The sequence below is a fragment of the Monodelphis domestica genome, chromosome 2 (genome assembly GCF_027887165.1).
Source record: "Monodelphis domestica isolate mMonDom1 chromosome 2, mMonDom1.pri, whole genome shotgun sequence".
In the NCBI taxonomy this organism is placed as follows: domain Eukaryota; kingdom Metazoa; phylum Chordata; class Mammalia; order Didelphimorphia; family Didelphidae; genus Monodelphis; species Monodelphis domestica.
This window is the reverse complement of record NC_077228.1, coordinates 9,355,958-9,376,319: the sequence shown is the minus strand read 5'-3', so window position 1 is coordinate 9,376,319 and position 20,362 is coordinate 9,355,958. Positions and strand designations below refer to the sequence as shown.

Genomic DNA, 20,362 nt, shown 5'->3' with positions numbered 1-20,362 from the left:
GCAGGCCCTGATAGCGAATCGCCAGCGCCTCTGTAGACTCCCTTGGTCTGTGCTAGATCCTGTCCTGGGCGTGTTGTGACCACGAGGATACAGAGAAGTTTGAATTACGTAATATATGACATCTATAGCGTGTGTTTAGGAAATAACAATGGGAGAGAAATGCTAGTATCCCCCCATGTGACAGACGGAGAAACTGAGGCAGAGGCTAAGGGACTTGGCCAGGGTCTTGGAGGGAGGAAGCACCTGAATCTGCATTTGAACTTGGGTCTCCTTGACAGCGCTCTGTTCACGGCACCGCCGCGCTGAATACTCAGGATCTCGTGCTGCGATGGGAGCCCGAATCCCAGTTCTGCCATTTTCTACCTGCGTGACCTTGGACAAGTCCCTTAACCTCAGAGACAGGGCTGGGGAGAGCAGAGGGGCTGCTGGCTGCGGAGTTGGCATGCTGGATTCCCATCCCGGCTCTGCTGCTTTCTTGGGCGCCAGCTGTGGCCCTCCGGACAAGGAGTCGCTCTGAGGTTCCCTCCCGCTCCAGGGCGGAGCTCCCAGCGTCCTCTGGGGCGTTTCCTCCAACCCCCCAATGTCTTGGCCATCCTGTCGGGCTCGGCTGAGGGCTCCCTCCTACAGGCTTCTCCCTGGCTCCTACGTGGGCTACCAGTCGGACACCTGGACTGGCCGCTGGTCACACTCCTCTGATCCCGTCTTCCCTATTTTTCTCTTCCATCGTAGTAGAATCAATACTGTGTGTTGGCTTCAAGGCAGAAGAGCCCAAGGCTGGGCAATGGGGGTTCAGTGACTGGCCCAGGGTCACCTGGCTAGGAAGCATCTGAGGCCGGATCGGAACCCAGGACCTCCCAGCTCTCTTCGCTGACCGTTTCCTACCTACGATCTGTTCCTGGTTACACGCTCTCCTTTATCTGGCCAATGGGAGCATCATGCGTGTTCACTGAATCTTTCAGTGGCTTCCAGGTTTGAATCTTTGCACATTGTGGAATTCCATGGTTTGTGGCCATATCACACTGGGGTTAGTCGCTTCATTCGCCCTCTTTGCCTCAGTTTCCTTGTCTGTAAAAAGAACTGGAGAAGGAAATGACAAGCCGCTCCAGGATGGCTGCAAGAAAACCCCAAACGGGGTCCCAAAGCCTGAACAGCAGCAGCATCCCAGGAGGAACCCGGCCGTCAGCCAAGCAATGACAAGCATCTCTGCAGTCCCCCTTTCCGGGTGGTGGAGAGGCTGACTTCAGGGCCGGCCGGCAGCCTCGCTGCCCCTCACCAGCCCTCATCGCCGTTACTATCCCAGGCAGGCACAGCCCGAGACGAGGCCAAACCAGGCTCAGCCCTCAAGGCACTCCCACCCGAGTGAGTCCGGTGAGGCGGCCCCCACAGCCGGGAGCCCCCGAGGAGCTCGCCCGTGCGAGCAGGGCAGACGCTGCTTCCCTCTAGCCCTCTGGCTGCATCGCAGAGCAGTATGCTGGGAAGGGCTCCCCAGACTGGAGGCCAGAGGCACCCCCGTCCTCCCCAAAGGGCAGAGACTCCGGCTCAGGAAGCCCTTCTCCGTCTGGGGTGAGGGATGAGCTCCTCTGCAGAGCCGCTCCCATCACGTCTCTCCCTCTGCCACTTCTGCCACAGATGCTGGCCAAGATCCCAGCATTTATTCTCATCAGCACCACCGAGGAGAGAGAAGGGACGCCCCGGAAAGGGGGCTTCCTGGGGGAGCACCCACTAGGGCAGAAGGCAGGAAGGGGACACGGGAGCCACCAGGGCCCAGCGTGGGCCTGTACCACGTCTCTGGCTGAAGAGGGGCGGGCTCTGGGAGAGGAAGCAGGGAGCGAGGAAGGAAACATGGGAAAGCATTCTGCACGGAGGCAGCCCTTCTACTGTGCCCGGCTGCATTCAGTGAATGTAGGGGAAAGGAGCATGAGTCAGTGCAGCATCCATGAAAGGCTTACCATGTGACAGGCACTGGGCTAAGGGCTAGAGACCCAGACAAAGGGGGGAGCAGCGCCGGGACTCAGCGAAGAAGCCACATTTAACAGCAGAGACAACAGAAAAAACGGCTTGTGTGCGATATACGTCATAGGCACTGTGTGCTCTAATTTACGTAGGACATCACGTAACGTAGTAGCTAGATGCTCTATATGTCTCTGCCATCTTCTCAACTACCAATTCATTCACTTACTTGTCAATCCATCTCTCTCTCCGCCCCCCTCTCTGTCTGTCTCTTTGTCTGTCTGTCTGTCTAGATCTCTCCCTCCTTTCCCTCCTCTCTGCCTCTCTCTCCCCATCTCCCCCTTTCTGTCTCACTGTCTCTCTTTCTCTGTTTCTGTCTGCCTCTCTGTCTGTCTATCTCTGTCTCTCTCTTTCCCCCTCCCTGTCTTTGTCTCTCTTTCTCTATCTGCTATCTCTGTCTCTCTCTTTCCCCCTCTCTGTCTTTGTCTCTCTTTCTCTGTCATCTGTCTCTCTTTCTTTCTCTGGTTCTGTCTGTCTGTCTGTTTGTCTCTTTCCATCTCTCTCTTTCCCCCTCTGTCTTTGTCTCTCTCTCTCTCGATCTCTACCCCTTTCCCTCCTCTCTGTCTGTGTCTCTCTCCCCCATCTCCCCCTTTCTGTCTCTCTTTCTCTGTTTCTGTCTGTCTTTCTGTCTGTCTGTCTATTTCTATCTCTCTCTTTCCCCCTCTCTGTCTTTGTCTCTCTTTCTTTCTCTGGTTCTGTCTGTCTTTCTGTCTGTCTGTCTATTTCTGTCTCTCTCTTTCCCTCTCTGTCTTTGTCTCTCTCTCTCGATCTCTACCCCTTTCCCTCCTCTCTGTCTCCCCCATCTCCCCCTTTCTGTCCTTCTTTCTCTGTTTCTGTCTGCCTCTCTGTCTGTCTGTCTATTTCTGTCTCTCTTTCCCCCTCTCTGTCTCTGTCTCTCTCCTTCTCTCTTTCTCTGTCTCTCTGTCTCCCTCTCTCCATTCCTCTATCCACTAATCCAGTGGAAGTGGAAGGTAATCTCCGAGGGAAGGCACTAGCAGTGGGAGAGACGACTACAAATGGCTTCTTGCCTTTGCTTCACAGCATTCCAAGGAGGGGGTAGGTGGTGTGCCCTGTGTGAGGAAAGCCTCACTGTTTACTGAGTCAGATTCTCCTCCTTTGTGTGAGCCCCAGTTAGTGCTGGGCTCTTGTCCCTGCTGCCCCCGAGCATCCCTCATCTAGATTATTTTAGGATCCCCGACCAGCCCTTAAGAGTGCAGCATGGCACGTATGATACACCAATTTGTTAAGCATCCGCCATATTTCTTCTCTGAAGGAATTCTTCTGTCCACCAGTGGAGATAGCAGCCTCCTATAATTTATTGTAGTGACATAGCTCTAGAGCCTGAAGAACCTGGGTTACAAGTCCAGTCTCCTCCTTTTGTGTGTGTGTCTTTTAAACCCTTTCCCTCCATCTTAGAATCAGTACTAAGTATCAGTTCCATGGCTGAAGAGTGGGGAGGTGACTGTCCCAGGGTCACACAATGATAGGACTTAGCTGGGGCGCCAAGTTTGTGTCTAGGCTTAATCTCTGCCCCTCTCTTTTTCTGATTCTGATTTCTGGCAGCTCCCAGCCCCCTAAGAAACTCCACTGCCCTTAGTCATACTCAGAATGCTTGCTGCTACTAGAAACTCGTTTCCTTCATGCCTTTTTGGTTCACCGATTAGATGGTGAGCCTCCAGAGAGTAGGAAACATGGTGTACCCAAAGCCTGTTCTCATGACTTGGGTCCCAGCCCCTCAGCCCCCCATAGGTACTCACATAAGTCTGCCTAATGAATGATCAAGGGACCAGAGATACAAAAACAAGACAAATGCCCCTACCCTCCAGGAGCTTATGCTTCACTAGGGAGACAATGTAGACGCATATAAGTCAACATAAGAAATGAATATGAGGTAATGGTTGGCTGGGGAAATCAAGGTAGTCTTCCTGAAGGAGGTGCTATTTAAGCTGAGCTCTACAAGAAACTGGGGGGTTCTAGGAGGCAAGAAATGAGGAGGGGGCACTCCAGGCCTGGAGGACAGCCATGGCAAGTCTCAGAGGCAGGAATTCAACCATAGGAGCTTTTCTGACACTCTCCATTCTTCACTTTCAGGCCACATCCTTGTCTTGGAGCCACATCAGTGAAGAGATGGAAGGCCCTAAGGGGTCACTGAATCCCAGCCACTAGGACAAGGGGTCATATGGCTTTTGCTTGGAGCCCTTCATTAGGGTGGGGACAGGGAATCTCTTCAGGCTTCCTGCTCCACTTTAGGGCTCTTCCACTGATCAGGAAGCTTTTCTTCCCATCTGGTGGAGCTACCTCCTAGGGCGAGTGGAATCTCCACAATAGCTCTTTAATTATTTGAAGCCCGTCTCCCATCTCCATTCTCCCAGCCCAAACTCTCCTCCTCCAGTTCCTTCTACGACTCACCTCAAAGCCTTTTAACATCAAAGGTGTTCTCAGGAGCAGAGATCGAGAGCTGGAAAGGACCTCAAGACAATTCAAAGGCGGTCTCAGACATTGCCTACCTTAGTGTCCCTGGTCAAGTCACTTAATCTCTGACGGCCTCAGTTTTTTCACCAATAGAATGAGTACTTGATGGTGTCTGAGGTCCCTTCTAGCTCTAGACCTACAGCTGTAAGGGAGTCAGAGAAAGCAAGATGGTGGAGCAATGAGTCTGCGTATAAGGCTGTGGGGATATTGATTGGGTCTGAAGAGAAGCCCCTTCGTCTGTCCCCTGGAAGGGGGGCCAAGGCTGGAGAGACTCCCATCCTTGATTCTAGGAAGCTGTGGCTCCCAACAAGAGCCCAGATCCCGATGAGCTTTCCCATCCCACGCCCAACCTCCTAGAGAGCTCGTGGCCCACCCCAAAGCCCCTCAGCGCTGGACGTGTCTGCCTCTGGAAGCCTTCTACCAATCCCCTGGCTTGAGAACCCCAGCATTCGCCGAGGACACTTTGACGTGCTACTACCATCATGGGTAGGTCGTGAATGCCCAGGAATGTTCTGAATTCAAGACTGCTATGGAAGGCCATCATTGACAGGGCCCTGACGGCCACTTTCAACAATGGAATGGGGGATAAAGAGCTGCCCTGTGAAGAGGAAGGGCTCCGATTCCTCTAGTACACAATGGAAGGGTTGGTGGACACGCTGTACCACTCTAAGGTCTTGTCCGGAAGTCTCACTCTCTACCTCAGTGGGGGATGATTAGTCAGTGGAGGAAGATGGGGGTTTGCAGAGCTGGGCACCTCACCCAGCCTTCCTAGAACTGGCCTAACTCCTTCTTGGGCTCCCTCCCTGAAATTGGAGCCAAGAGAAGAACAAGAGGCCACAGAGCCAATCTGGGGGGGGCCAGCCTTGTTGCCCGGGGCGATGAGTTTCTGTCTTCTGGAATAAAGAGAGAGAGCAGAACCTGTGGGGAAAGGGGAGGCCTGAGTGAATTTAAGACAAGCTGAAAGCTGAACATCCGAGCATCCTCCAGAGCCATCGCCAATGGCGGCCCATGCTGGGGCCTTTTTCTGATTGGGTGGCTCCTTCTAAAGAAGAAAGCCATGGCTGGTGAAGGTCAGCCGATCCTCTAGTGTCTGGGGAAGGACCAGGCCCTTGACCACACCATGCCCCAGAGGGCTCCACAGAGAGGGAACCTGCGGCCTCATCAAGAGCCTCCCGAAGGAACCACCAATACCTCCCAGCAAGTCAAGGGCAGAAACGGTCGGGTCAAAGCCCAGCTATGCAGAGCGGCGTTCAAAGCCCCAACAGGGGTCTGGAGTCGGGCCATCAGGGGACGGCCAGGACGAGCTGGAGTCCAGAGAGGGCTCCGGCCAGGCGGCAGAGCCAGGAGGGACCGTCGGCTTTCCTGAGGTGCTACCCGGGCAACAGGAAGTGAGGAGTGGCGAAGGAAAGGCAGCTTTATAGGAAATGACACGGAATGAAATAACAAGCAGCAAAGCTCCCCGAAGGCCTCCAGAATGGAAATGAAAAGATGAATAAAAGATAGCCGAGCCAGGCGGGCCGGCGGGCGAGCAGAGAATCTGATCAAAGTCCCAGAAGGGCAGATAAGGAAGGCGGCAGAGGGCTGAGCCGGGCTGCCACCCGAGACCCAGAATCCCCCAGGCAGAGGGGGTGGGAAGTGGGGCGGCCTGGCTTCCAATCTGGCTCCCGGCCCCATAGCGGAGTCAGAAGGGGCAGGGCCTTAGAGGGGAGGCCGGAGGGGAGGCTGGGATTTGCCCCTGGTCACCTGCTAGTAAGTTCCTGGGGCACCATTCCAACCCAGATCTTGACTGGAAGCCCAGCTCTTTCTCCCCCCAGCCAGAGGCCTGGCCTCAAGGGCAGCTTACTAAGTTTTAAATCCAAAGTTGGGGTCCCTCCCAGGTCTAAGTCTCCCCCAGCTCTGGGTGCGAGTTTGCTCTAGAACAGTGTCCCCAAGCAATGAATCCCGCCTCAGGCTCTATCCCGAAGGTCCTTCCCCTAAGCCAGCCTGCCTTAAGGGAAGCAGGTTCGCAGCCCAAAGCTTCTAAAAATGAACACATCCACCGGGTTTTCTGCCTCCACCATTAGCCCCCCTGCCCCTCCCCCGCCTCCATCCCACTCCCATTTTTCCTTCTTTCCAAAGGATTCCGGAGGGCCAGGATGGTGCCAAACGGGCTCTGCGAGCCGCCCAAGGGCACAGGGAGAGCAGGGGGGAGGTTTAGCCCAAATGGACCCCCTCGCGGAGGGCTGCCGCGCACATCTGCTCCCTTTCGGGTCCCGGCCAGTGGCGCAGCCTCCGCCGAACACTCCGTCTCTCTGCACTAGAATCCCTCCCAGCCGGCCCACTGTGCTCTGCCCAAGGGGGGCAGCGGCCGGCCGGCGCGCTGCATGCTGGGTAGTTCAGGGGAAACCGACACCCCGTGGCCTGCGGTCAGACCTGCCCGGATTATTGATGAGGAGAACAAAGGGCCTGCTTTGTCCAGGCCCATTCCAAGGGGAAGCCTCGGGCTTTGTGGGGCGGCCGCCGTTCCCGTCGGCGACTCCAGGGGGCAGAGCTGGGCAACATTTCCCTGCAAAACCCTCGGGCTCTGCAGAGAAACCGGCCCTGTTTTCCCTTTGCAGGCTCCCCACCCAGCCTGCTCTTTATTCCTGCCACATTCACATTCAGAGGGAGTAGCCAGGCTCTCCGCAGCCTTTATTTCGGCCTGAACCCGGGCGCCATCCAAGAGGAGGCAGCCGGATGCAGGGCGCGGAAGGAGGAAGGGATGAAAGAGATGCCCGGGGGAGGGGGGGACGGAAAGGGAGGAAACCCCCCAAAGGAGGAGGGGCCGGGCGGGGCGCCTTCTTCTCCAACCAGCCCCTTTTCCAGATCAGGAAACTGAGGGGCCAACAAAGCCGCGGCCACCTCCAATTGGAGAGCACAGCCAAATTCAAGCCCCTTCTGGAATCCTGAATTCCCAGGAACACTTTCTGCCCTGCATCCCCAGTCTGGGTTCTTTCTGGGGGAAGCTCTCCCCCTGCACTCCAGGCTGCAAGAACCCCAGAGAGGCAGCTTCTGCCGCTCTCCTCCTCTGCACCAAGGTGGAAAGCATGCTTCATGAGTCAGGAGGGCGGGTTCAAATCCTACTCTGGACATTGGTGGAGTGAACCTGGCCAAGTCATGTAAGCTCTAAGCCTCAGTTTCCCCATCTGTCAAATAAGAAAATGATCTGTATTTATGGATCCCTGCAAATCATCTGTCAGATACTACGAGGGCTGACGGGGCGGGCACTGAGGCACAGAGCCTGGCACACTGTAAGTGCCAACTCAATGTCTGTTAGGTGACCAACTGACCCTGCTATTTTGTGCACCAAGCCTCCCATCAAGGAGAAAGGAAGGCCTGCAACAAGGAAGTCAAGTAGTCAGTCAACAAACATCTCTTCAGCACTGATGCTATCCCAGGCACCAGAGATACAAAGGCCAAAGACAGTCAAGTTCCTGCCCTCAATGAACCGACAGTCTAAAGGGGGAGATGAAATGGCAGAACCAGGTAGAGATGCTCTGTGGAGCAGAGGACAGATTAGAAATCATCTTACCCTGGGGAGGCACTCACGATGGGGAGCAGACAGCCAGGAGTCCGATGGATGGTCTATTGTGGAATCCCAAGGCCTCTCCTCCGTGAGTTCAAATCTGACCACTTGCTGGCTTCATGACCTGAGGCCAGTCACTTCACCTGCCTGCCTCAGTTTCCTCCTCTGCCAAAGGAGTTGGAGAAGGACACAGCCGACCCCTCCGGTATCTCTGCCCAGAAAACCCCAAATGGGATGCCAGACGGTCCAACACCGCCGACAAGTGGCTCGGCAACAACAGCATAGCGAGTGACACATTATCTCCATTATCTCGTGCCCATCTTGTGCGGCAATGACTACAACTGTCACTGCTCTGTCTACAAAGGAGGGCAAAGAGGCCTCGCCCGGGTGCCTGGCTCCCCAGCATTAGGGGAAGGACAGGGCCCAGATTTTCAGGATTCTGCATCCTAAGACTTAACCCACAACCCAGGATCTCTCCCAGCCCTGGGCCCTGAAGGGGTCCTGGGAAGTGTGACTTGCCTGCCCACCTCTCCCCCCCCCCCTCCCGGCCCCTGGAGCTTTGTCTGCTCCTGGCACCCGAGTTGGGTCCAAGAACTTCTCAGAGGAGGGCAGAGGCAGCTCTTGCCGTCCGCCTTCTTTGCCTGCTGTGGGTCACCCAAAGAGCGGCGGGGAAGCACATGGTGGGGGTGAGAAGGTTTAGATTTCATCTGAAAAGCTATTATTCAATGCCTACGATGTGCCATGAACTGTGTAGGGGATCACTGCTCTAGAGCATGATGGGGCCCCAGAGGGCACTGAGTCTACCCTTCTCATCTTACAGATGAAGAAACTGAGGCCCAGCAGGGTTCAGTGACTGACCCAGGGTCTCACTGCAAGGAAGAGTCTGAGGCCGGATTTGAACCCAGGCTCTCTCTGTCCTCTGAGCTCCTCAGCGGCTCCCCCTATGCCCTACTGCCCCCTCTTACTAACTGTGGGATGTTGGGCTTTCTGAGCCTCTTCCCCAATCCATCCACTGAAGGCAACCATGTTCTTCCTTGCATCAGGCTCGGGTAGTTATCATTTTTTATTTTTAAAATAAAATTTTACTGATGTCTTTTATTTTTATGTCACCGGAATTCCTCCCTGGTCTTCCCCCCTTTCCCATTTTTGAAGAACCATGTGTTGTAAGTAATAGTCTCTTTCAGCTAGATATCATTAGAGCTGGGACTGGGACCCTCGTGGCCATCGTGAGCCGCTGGTCAGTCTGTCAAGGAACACTCCCTTCTGTCTCAGCATCAATCCTCAGGCAGAAGAGCAATAAGGACGAGGCGCCCGTGGTCAAGTGACTTGGTCAGAGTCACGCTGCTCAGAAATCTAAGGCCATATCTGAACCCAGGACCACCCCTTCTCCAGTCCTGACTATCCACTGAGCCCCCCAGCTGCCCCCATCCAGAAAGCACTGTGTCGGGTACTGGACTAAGCACTGGGGACAGAAAGGCCAAGATGAGTCCCTGGAGGCGCCCCCAGCCAATGGGAGGCGCCAAGCAAACAGCCATGGATGGACAAGCTCCAGACGGAATAACATGGACACGATCCACGGAGGGGAGGCGCGAGAGCCTTCCGGAGGGAGGCAGGGACTGCCTCGCTTTCCTCTGGGCCCCGGACTAGGTGCCCAACTCGTGTTTACTAAAGAGCTCTCCAGGCTGGGAGGCAGGTGGGGGCAGCCAAGCCACGGTTTGCGCAGGGTCTGCAGGGGAGGAAACCCAGCAGCAAGGGCCGGAGCCTCAGGGGCATCAGTGCGTGACAGGACAGTGCAGCGTTCGTGCATTCCGGAGCCACCCAGATGGAAAGACCTGCAGGATGGAGGGACACCATGTCGAGGAGGACTGAACACAGCCACAGTCTCCAAGCCCGGCGCGAGGAGGGTGATGCAATGTGACCAAAAATATAAATCAGGTTTCCCGTGATAGAGCCCATTTAAGTTTGGCAGGACCTGGGTTCGAGTCCCCACCAACAAATACTCGATGGGTGAGCCTGGACAAGTGATCAAGCCTCTCAGTGCCTCTTTCAAGGCATTTTCTTCTTTTTTTTTTCCCAAAAACCCTTACCTTCCGTCTTGGAGTCAATACTGTGTATTGGCTCCAAGGCAGAAGAGTGGTAAGGGCTAGGCAATGGGGGTCAAGTGACTTGCCCAGGGTTACACAGCTAGGAAGTGGCTGAGGCCAGATTTGAACCTAGGACCTCCCGTCTCTAGGACTGGCTCTTAATCCACTGAGCTACCCAGCTGCCCCCTCAAGGCATTTTCAAGACCATAAATTGGCTCCTAGTTGGCCCAGAGTGCTGGGCTTAGAGTCAGGAAGACCTGAGTTCAAATTCTGCTTCATACTTTAACAGGGTGGTCCTGGGCAAGCCACTTCACTCTTGCCTCAGGTTCCTCATTTGTAAATGAGGGTGTTGAATTCAATGGTTTTGAATACTTAAAGTATTCTGTATGAAGGCCAGTTGTTTATTATTATACTCAATCAGTGGACTGAGAGCCTGGGTTCAAATCTGGCCTCAGACACTTCCTCGATGAGTGGTCCTGAGCAAGTCACTTAACCCCCATGGCCTAGCCCTTACTGTTCTCCTACCTTGGCACTAATACACAGGATTGATTCGAAGACAGGAGGGAAGGGTTTAAAGAAAAAAATCGGAGGCTCAGACTCAGTGGCCTCCAAAGGTCTTTGCCCCAAATCTAGACTCCTAAGACTGTCTCCCCTCTGGGAGTGATCTCAGCAGGAGAAGGGTGGCCTCCCCCAATCCAGGCACCCTCATTCTATCACCACCATGTTTTGGCAGCCGCCACACAGCATAACAAGGCCTCATCTCTGCAGTGAACAATGGCCCACATTATCTTGCCCATGTGACGCTGCTGGCTCTCGTCACCCCCATCCCGAGTCGGGGCTGAGGACTGGGAGAAATGGAACAGCAGTGGCGGGTGTCAGCTCCATTTGGTTAGCTGAGGTCGACTCTGGCTCATGGCGCTTGGCTGCGGAGGTCCCTTTGGACCCCGATTCTGTTCTCTCCCACATTAGCTAGCGACAACGCCTGCCAGTGCCAATTATCCAATTTGCAAATTGGATCAACAAAAGGATGGAGGATGAAGGCCTGCAGTGCGCCCCGAGTGACCTCCAGGAGGAGAACCACTCTGGCAGCTTGAATTAGAGGTATCTCGGCCCAGAGGACAGAGTCAGGGCTGGGGAGTCTGAGGCTCCTGAGATGGACCTGGGAGCAGGAAGCCCTGAGTTCAAATCCTGATTCATTTTCTTGCTAGTTTGTGGGAGTCTAGGCAAGTCACAACCCATTTTAGCCTCCGTTTCTTTGTCTACCAGGTGGAGACAGGACAACCTCTCCCTTCCAGGGTTGTTGGGAGGGTCAAGCCAGATCATAGATGTAAAGCATTCTGTAAGCCTCAAAGGGCTAAGGAAATAGTCATTGTTGGGACAGGATCACAGACTGGAAGCTGGAAGGGCCCTTCAAGGCTTGGGTTGAACATCTTCATCTGACCAATGGGGAAAACTTTCCCATCTCTAAAATGGGGATAATAACAACACAGTGCTTGCCCCACAGTCAGCGGACTCCTCTACCTGAGTTCAAATCCAGCCTCAGACGCTTACTAGCTGGGTGACCCTGGACAAGTCACTTAACCCCGCTGGCCTCCATTTCCCCATCTGTAAAACTGGAGAAGGACACAGCAAACAATCAGTCCAGTATCTGTGCTCAGAAAACCCCAAACGGGGTCATAAAATGGGGCACGGCTGAACAGAACATGTGTAGACGAACTCACACACGGAGGAGGAATACGAAGTGAATAAGGTACAAACATACACAAAGTAGTTGAGGCACTAGATCTTTGGGGGCATCAGCAGAGGCTTCCTGGTGTCTGAATGCCATCTTCCTAGGAAAAGCGGAACTGAGGGAGAAAGCGCCTTCCCGAGGCAGAGGGGGCCAATGGAAGGGCTCGGAGATCGGAGCCGAGGAATAGAGGGTCAGTTGGGCAGGAGGGGACAGTGAGGAAGGGAGAGGGAAGGCCGCCCCATCCCTAATCAAATGACCCCCCTCCTGCCTCTCGGGGTTACTGGCAGGCTCCAGGGAAGGAGAGCGGAGAAGATGGCCCCTGCTCTGCAAAGGGAAGTCACGCTGAGTGATGCCCCTAATAAGCCAATGCTATTAAGTAATTAATGTCATCAATAATAATAACGGCTTCTTGTTAATGGTGCCGAGGGGGGAAATGATTCGCATTTCGACGTTTCTGCTCCATGATGCAGTTTCCAGGAATGTCTTGGCCAGAGGTGGGGGCTGCCTCCGCACGAACCGCCCTGGCGATTACTCACTGGATGCCCGGCTCAGCTCGTCACCGGGCTGTCTGGACAGCCTGCTGGGGCTCCGGCTTCATCTGGCTGTACGGCAGGCTCCCTTTGTACAATGGGCTGAAGGAGTGAAGCATTTATTAAGCGCCGACTGTGGGGCAAGCACTGACTGGAGACACAAACTGGATAGATCCTGCCCTCAAGGGGTCTACAGTCTGCTGGGGGGCCCATGTAGGGGAAGATCAAGAGGGTGGGCAGAGGCACAGCAGAGGCCAGGAGCAACTGTGGCAGGATTGATGGGATTAGGGGGCCAGAGGAGAGCAAGAGAGGCGGGGAATGTGGGCCCAGCACAGCTGGCCAGCTGTCGAGATGATGCTGGGGAATAACCAGACCCCTTGGAGACAGTAAGTGCTCGCACCAATTAGGAGAGGGCCCCAGGGCAGGGACTGCACAGCTGAAAGGGTTAAGTTCTCCAGGGCATCAGTGGCACCGTGCCTGGAACCTAAATGTGTTTAATAGATGCTCTGTCTGTCTATCCACTTGTCTTCCAATTCATCTCTCCATCCGTCTGCCTTTCTAGATCACTTGTCTATCTGTCTCTGTTTATCGGTCTGTCTGTCTATCATCTGCAAATCTGTGTATCTATCATTATCTGTCTGTATCTATTTATCTATCCGTCTATCTCTCTCTCTCTATCCATCCATCCATCCATCCATCCATGTCTCTCTTTATCATTCTCTATATCTTATTCTCTATCTACCTATCTCTCTGTCTGTCCATCTCTCTATCTATCCATCCATCTCTCCATGTCTCTCTGTCATTCTCTATTTTTCTATCTCTTTCATTGTCTTTCTTTACCTCTCTGTCTGTCTCTCTCTCTGTCTGTCCATCTCTCCATCTACCCATCCATCTTTCCATGTCTCTCTCTGTCATTCTCTATTTGTCTATCTCTTTCATTCTCTTTCTTTACCTGTCTGTCTGTCTGTCTCTGTCTGTCCATCTCTCTATCTATCCATCCATCTCTCCATGTCTCTCTGTCATTCTCTATTTTTCTATCTCTTTCATTGTCTTTCTTTACCTGTCTGTCTGTCTGTCTGTCTGTCTGTCTGTCTCTGTCTGTCCATCTCTCCAACTACCCATCCATCTTTCCATGTCTCTCTGTCATTCTCTATTTGTCTATCTCTTTCATTGTCTTTCTTTACCTGTCTGTCTGTCTGTCTCTGTCTGTCCATCTCTCTATCTATCCATCCATCTCTCCATGTCTCTCTGTCATTCTCTATTTTTCTATCTCTTTCATTGTCTTTCTTTACCTGTCTGTCTGTCTGTCTGTCTCTGTCTGTCCATCTCTCCAACTACCCATCCATCTTTCCATGTCTCTCTGTCATTCTCTATTTGTCTATCTCTTTCATTGTCTTTCTTTACCTGTCTGTCTGTCTGTCTCTGTCTGTCCATCTCTCTATCTATCCATCCATCTCTCCATGTCTCTCTGTCATTCTCTATTTTTCTATCTCTTTCATTGTCTTTCTTTACCTGTCTGTCTGTCTCTCTCTCTGTCTGTCCATCTCTCCATCTACCCATCCATCTTTCCATGTCTCTCTCTGTCATTCTCTATTTGTCTATCTCCTTCATTCTCTTTCTTTACCTGTCTGTCTGTCTGTCTCTGTCTGTCCATCTCTCTATATACCCATCCATCTCTCCATGTCTCTCTCTGTCATTCTCTATTTGTCTATCTATTTCATTGTCTTTCTTTACCTATCTGTCTGTCTGTCCATCTCTCTATCTACCCATCCATCTCTCCATGTCTTTATCATTCTCTATTTGTCTATTTCTTTCATTATCTTTCTTTACCTATCTGTCTGTCTGTCTGTCTCTCTCTCTGTCTGTCCATCTCTCCATCTACCCATCCATCTTTCCATGTCTCTCTCTGTCATTCTCTATTTGTCTATCTATTTCATTCTCTTTCTTTACCTATCTGTCTGTCTGTCTGTCTGTCTGTCTCTCTGTCTGTCCATCTCTCCATCTACCCATCCATCTCTCCATGTCTCTATCATTCTCTATTTGTCTATCTCTATTATTTTCTGTCATTCTTTACCTATCTCTCTATCTGTCTTCTGTCTTATTATCTCTTTATCATTCTCCATCTATCATTATGTGTCTGTCTATCTAGATCTCTACCATTCTTTGTCTTCCTTTATTTATCTATCCATCCATCCATCCATCCATCTTTCTATGTATCTAAACCAAGGGAGTAGATTCCTTGCCTCCAGTTCATTCTCTAAGCTTTCCTTACAGGAAGTGCCATGTGTCCATGCACACACACATGCTGGTATATTGGAATTATCCCATGTACCTTTCTAAGAGCAGAAATGCATCCTAGATTTCAAATGAGGACAGCTGGGTTCTGGGCCTTGAGTTCCCTCATCTAGAAAAAGGGCTTGACCTGGGGTACCCCCAGGGTACCCGGCTGCTCTCTTTCTTATCGACATCCACCTGAGACTTCTCCTGCAAACACGATGCTTCCTCCTGGCACTGATTTCCCTATTCCAAAGCCATTGGAGGGGGCCTCAGAGGCTCTGAAGTGTGGCCCCTAGCTGAACAAGAATTTCCTCTTTGACATCTCCAGCAAGGGTCATCTGGCCTCCCCCTGAAGCCCTCCAGGCAGGGTAGGGGGGCTCCCTGTCTCTGGAAACAGTGGCCCATTCTGCTTTGGGCTCCATCCACATTCCCTGCCCTCATCGCCACTCCCAGCACTTCCTGCTCATCTGGGCCACATGGCCCCCTTGTTCTGGCCTCACCTTACCGAGCTGATACCCAGGTTTCACCTCTCTGAGCTTCTGTCAACTGATGCCCAGCCTCTTCTGGCGTCATCTCACTCCAGGATCACACAAATCCCCTCTGCTGTTGGGGGGCTCTTTCCCTGCCCTTATATTTCCAGGCTTTTTACCTCTTACTCCTCCCCTCCCTCCACACATACTCAGGTGCCCTGGGTCCTCTCCTCTGTCCCTCAACTGGAAAATTGTCCATTCAGACGTTAGCATCCTCACAAGAATTGGGGCCTTGGAAGCCCCAGGGAAACCTCCTCCCTCCTCCCTCCTCCCACCTATATTTTAGCTCCTTTGGTAGAAGTAGCTTTTATCAGCCCAGAACCTTGGGGAAAAGAAGGAGGAGGAGAAGGAGGAGGAGGAGCATCCCACAAGCAAACACCATTGATTATGTGTCGGGGTCAAATCAATAATCTCTTCTTATCTGTTTGCCGTACTTGGTGCCACACCGGGAAATCTGCATTTGTCCCCACCGAGATTCTGGGAGAGGAATACAAACGCCCCAATGTCTGTGACTCGTTAGAGAGCTGCCTCCATTTCCCCCACATATATTCCATTTGTCCAAGGCTGTTTACTCAGTGGGTGCCTCCACCCACCATGAAGCTAGGAGCTCCCTGAAAGACGGGACTCTTTTGTCTTTCTTTGTATGTCCAGCATTTAGCACACACAGTAGGTGCTTAGCATGGACCTACTGTCTGGCTGAATTACTCCTAATGGATGCTTCCTAGTGGGCTGGGGATCTCAAGCCCCACAGCAGACAAGAAACAGCGACCTGTGCTCAGAAAAGTCAGACCTTTTAGCTTTCAATTCCAAGGGGCTGACCACTGAGTAAGGAGGGCAACTTTTCATTTAGTTATTTTTCAAAAGAAAGCCCTCACCTTCGGTCTTAGAATTAATACTGTGTATTGGTTCCTAGGCAGAAGAGCAGGAAGGGCTAGGCAATGGGCGGTAAGTGACTTGCCCAGGGTCATAGGGCTAGGAAGTGTCAGAGGCAAGGTTTGAACCCAGGACCTCCCATCTCTAGGCCTGGCTCCCAATCCACTGAGCAACCCAGCTGCCCCCAGGACCTCTCATTCTTAAGCCTGGTTCTCAATCTACTGAGCCACTTAGTTGCCACCAGTCTCTTTTCTTATTGCAAACTTAAACTGGCCCCTCTGCCACTTCTACTACATCTCTCATCCTCTCTTTTGGATCCGAGCCAAAGAAATCTAAGAATCCCTCTGTGATATGGCAGCCCTTCAAATATCCTGCCTCCCCCAAAGCCTCTCCTTTCAGGGATAAATAACCTGTTACTTTATCTAATTTTCATCTGACGATTCCCATTGTGTCTCCATCTAATTACTCTTTTCTGGATGGGTCCCAGCTTATCTATGTGCTGGTTATTGATCGCATCTTTGGGAGATAATGTGAGGCACCCCCAGCCCCTTTTAAGTTCAATTTAATTTCTTAAATAAACAAATCCATTTTCTCACCCGCCAACTTCTGCCATTGGAAAAACCAAACCAAACCCTCGGAACAAATAGACATGGCCAACCAAATCAAATTGTCCCAAGGGCCAGGTCCAACAAATAGAGGCCGTGTCCTGCCTCCTTTCTATCAGGCTCCTCTGGAACCATGGCTTGTCACGGCACTGATAAGATGCTTTAAGCCTTTCTTGGTTTTTTTAGAAATTGTTTTGCTACATCTGTTCATACAAGTCTTCTGAGTCTTCTCTGAGACTAACCCTTCCGCCATTTCTTAGAGCACGAGGTCTTTTCCATGCCATCCTTAGACTGTCATTTCTTCCCCCTCTTAGTTAGCTCATCAAGTTGCCTCTTGGGAACCACTGAGCCAGCTGCCCCATCAGAACTGGTCCCTCTCTCTCTTTTAGTAGCTTCTCCTGGCTGTTCTGCCAGGAGAACATCTCTAGTGATGGTCCAAGGACAAGGAGGATGCCGTGTTCAATGAACGTGACTCCCGAGAAGATTCAAGGAGGCCTCTCCTCTCAGAGTGATGGACAGAGCTAAGCACCCAGCTTTCAGGCACCCCCAGGCATGAAAGGAAGGACAGGAAAGCCTCATGATCGATCCATTTTGGCTACATTTGAGGACAAGAGGCAGACACAAAACTGCCTTTCCTGCTGATAATTAGTAGAGACCCATTGGCCCTCGTCCACCCATGTTACAGAGAACAGGGTGGAAGCAGGGCAGCAATTAAGCCAACCTTTGCACTGTCATCACTTGTGTTAACCTGGGTTGGCCCCTTCCTCTCACCCAGCTCCTCCCAGCTGGAGCTCCTGGGTCCAGAGATTATTCAGGTTCCCACAAGAAATTCTTTGCCTTGTTTGTGACATGGACTCTTCCGGCAGCCTGCTGGAGCCCATGGATCCCTTCTCAGAATAATGTTTTTAAATAGCTGATTACCAAGGAAACCAATTATATTGAAGGTAGAGTTTCAAAATATTCAAGGAACAAATTTGTGACATAGCAATATAGCTGATGGCAGATCTAATAACTCCAGTCATTTGAAAGGTGTGATGGACAGAAATGGTAATTTCACAATATCTGCCACATGGCATGGAAAGATCTGTGATTTCTATTGGCCACAGAGTCACAAATACCACGAACTTCCCTGGTTTGTTGCCAACAAATATAATAGAAGGAGGTGCTCAATTTCATTTCGAGGCTCGGGAAAAAATTGGTGCAGTTCTTTTTCCCATCCAAGGGTAATGGATACCCTGAAATCTCTCTGAGGACCCCTTTAAGTAGCCTGGGCTTGGTGGGGCCTTGGGGGATTGTCTCGTCCCACTCATTCATTTGGCCAAAGGAGAAACTGAGCCCAGAGAGGAAATGGCTATTCAAGGTCACCAAGTGGGTTAATGGCGGAGTTGAGGTTTGAATCCAGTTGCTCTCTCTGACTCATGCCAACTGGTTCAACCATGCCCGTGTTCTGATCCCTGCTAACCAGTATTTTTGTGCCCAGGCTCCCCCCACTTCATGCTCCTCAGGTCTAGTCTGGTCATGCTCATGGGCTGACCTGAAATACCTCCTTGGAAACCTTGGCTGCCTGCCTCCACCCAATCTCCCAGACTGTTAGATCTCCTTCAAACCACAGTGGTCGCCCACCTGTGTTGACGGATGCCACCTCACAGACACTGTCCACCTGGGTTTGAAGCTACCCATGATACCAAACGGTCTGGCTGTGATTCTGTATTACCACAAGCCACGATACCTACAAGCTCTCTCTAGATCAACCCTTTCTACCACATGTCCCAACAAGTTTCAATGGATATGTGACCCAAATATGAAAGATCGTATCATTAAAATGGAGAGGAGAATCAAGAGAGGTTGCTTGCACGACTATGGCTCGGAGAAAATTCTTAACTGAATAAGGGATACAGGTGGTCACAAATGAGGAAATGGACAATTTCAATTCTATAAATGTAAGAGTCTTTCTGCAAATAAAATCAATGCAGCCATCATAAGAAGAGAAGCAGCCAAGTGGGGAAAAAATCATCACAGCAAATATCTTTGATCTGATTTCCAAACTATACAGGAGGGAATGAGGAGGCGCGCCTCCTTTCCTATCTCCTGCTCTTCTTACATTTCATTCTCCTTCACATCCTTGCAGGTACACAACTACTTGCCCCTCTTCAAACTCAACATCCCATCTCCCCCCGTTCTAGATCCTTTCATGGGCATCTTCTCCCCGTGTCCAGATGACGGTCCCTCCTCCTCTTTACTTCCCGGCTTCATTGATCGCTTTGGAGATTCAGTTCAAATCCCACCTTCTAAAAGAGGCTCCCCCTTCACCATCCTGCTAGAGTCTCACCAGTTTCACAGGACATATGTTATACTAGAAAGCTATTTGCATCTTATCTCAAAATGAGAAATCCAGGGAAACGGGGGGCAGCCTGCACAAACTGCTACCCAGAGAAGTGAGCAGAACTGGGAAAGGATGGACAAGATGCCCACAATAGTGCCAGCAGACAAGACACTGCAGCATTCCGATCTGTGAGGTGACCCAGCCTGACTCTGGAGGACTAGCAGGAAAGCAGCCCTCCTGACTCTCAGTAGCAGGGCACAGGGCAGGCGGACAGACCATTTCAGACATAGTTGAGGTGCTGCTTTACCGTGCTTAACTGTGCCTCGTTGTTACAAGGGAGGATCCTATGGGTGGGAGGGAGGGAGAGGGAGGCGTCACTGGTCAGGGATGAGGTTGAAAAAAATAAATCATTCCAAGTAAAGGAATATTGGGTCTATCCCACCCTACTTTAGTCTACTGCCACCCAAGACCAAATGTCACAGACAGAAATCTCTTCTGGATACAATCGCAACACAAAAAGACAACTCTAACTCTCCATCAAGAGCTCCCCCCGAAACGCACATCCTTTTCCTATCCCCCAAACCGTATCACCCCTAAAGAATTCAGTGAGAGCCTTGCTCATCATGCCCAAAGCGAGTAGGTCATAGGAAGGAGAAATTCCGGGAGGATGGGGCAGGAGTGAGAGCTGGGCCGAGGACTCCTCAGCCACGGGCCAGAGCCCACGAGAGCAAGCTCCAGGGGGTTGTTCAAATTCCTCTGCTGTCTTACAATGCTGATGTATTACGTAGTACTTGAAATAAGAGGCCACAAGCTGGGGCTTGGTGATGTTTGGGTCAGAGGAAAGGTTTTAGGTAGGAGAATCACAGAATCCGGGAATTCAAAGGGACTCACTGAAGAGGGTTTAGAAGGACGAGACCAAGTCCTACTAGAAGCAGAGATTCCCTCTACGAGAGGTTATCCATTTCGGGCTGGAGACCGTCGTCAGGGATAAGCTCCCAAGGAGCCATCGGGCTTCTGTGAAGCTCTGATTCTTAGCAAGACTTTTCAGTCTCCTCACATTCAGCTTTAATTTACAGCCCTGACCACTTCCACCCGTGGCTCCTAGTTCTGGCCACTGGGGACAAGCAGGAAAAGTTGAATTCCTTTTCCACGTGACAGCCCTTTGGGTATCTGAAAACAGTGACTCATCCCATCCCCGCTGCCCCCAATCAGCTCTTCTCCCGCTAAAAGGTCTGAGCTCTTCCCACAGAAGGCACGATTTTCAGCCTTTTTCCATTCTGGTCCATCTGTCCAGATTTCAACCTTTCCCCTAAAATGGAACACGTGGCCCTGACTAGGATTCTCTAGATAGAGTCAAACTGCAGCAGTGGGGCCTCCCACGC

At 51.8% G+C, this 20,362-nt stretch overlaps 1 protein-coding gene across 3 annotated transcripts in view; it reads right to left on the bottom strand.

Annotated features, from left to right (window-relative positions):
• The window catches only part of GNG12 (G protein subunit gamma 12), a 313,983-nt gene that overhangs the window by 39,908 nt on the left and 253,713 nt on the right, over positions 1 to 20,362 (bottom strand). The gene's annotated exons all lie outside the window — the stretch shown is intronic.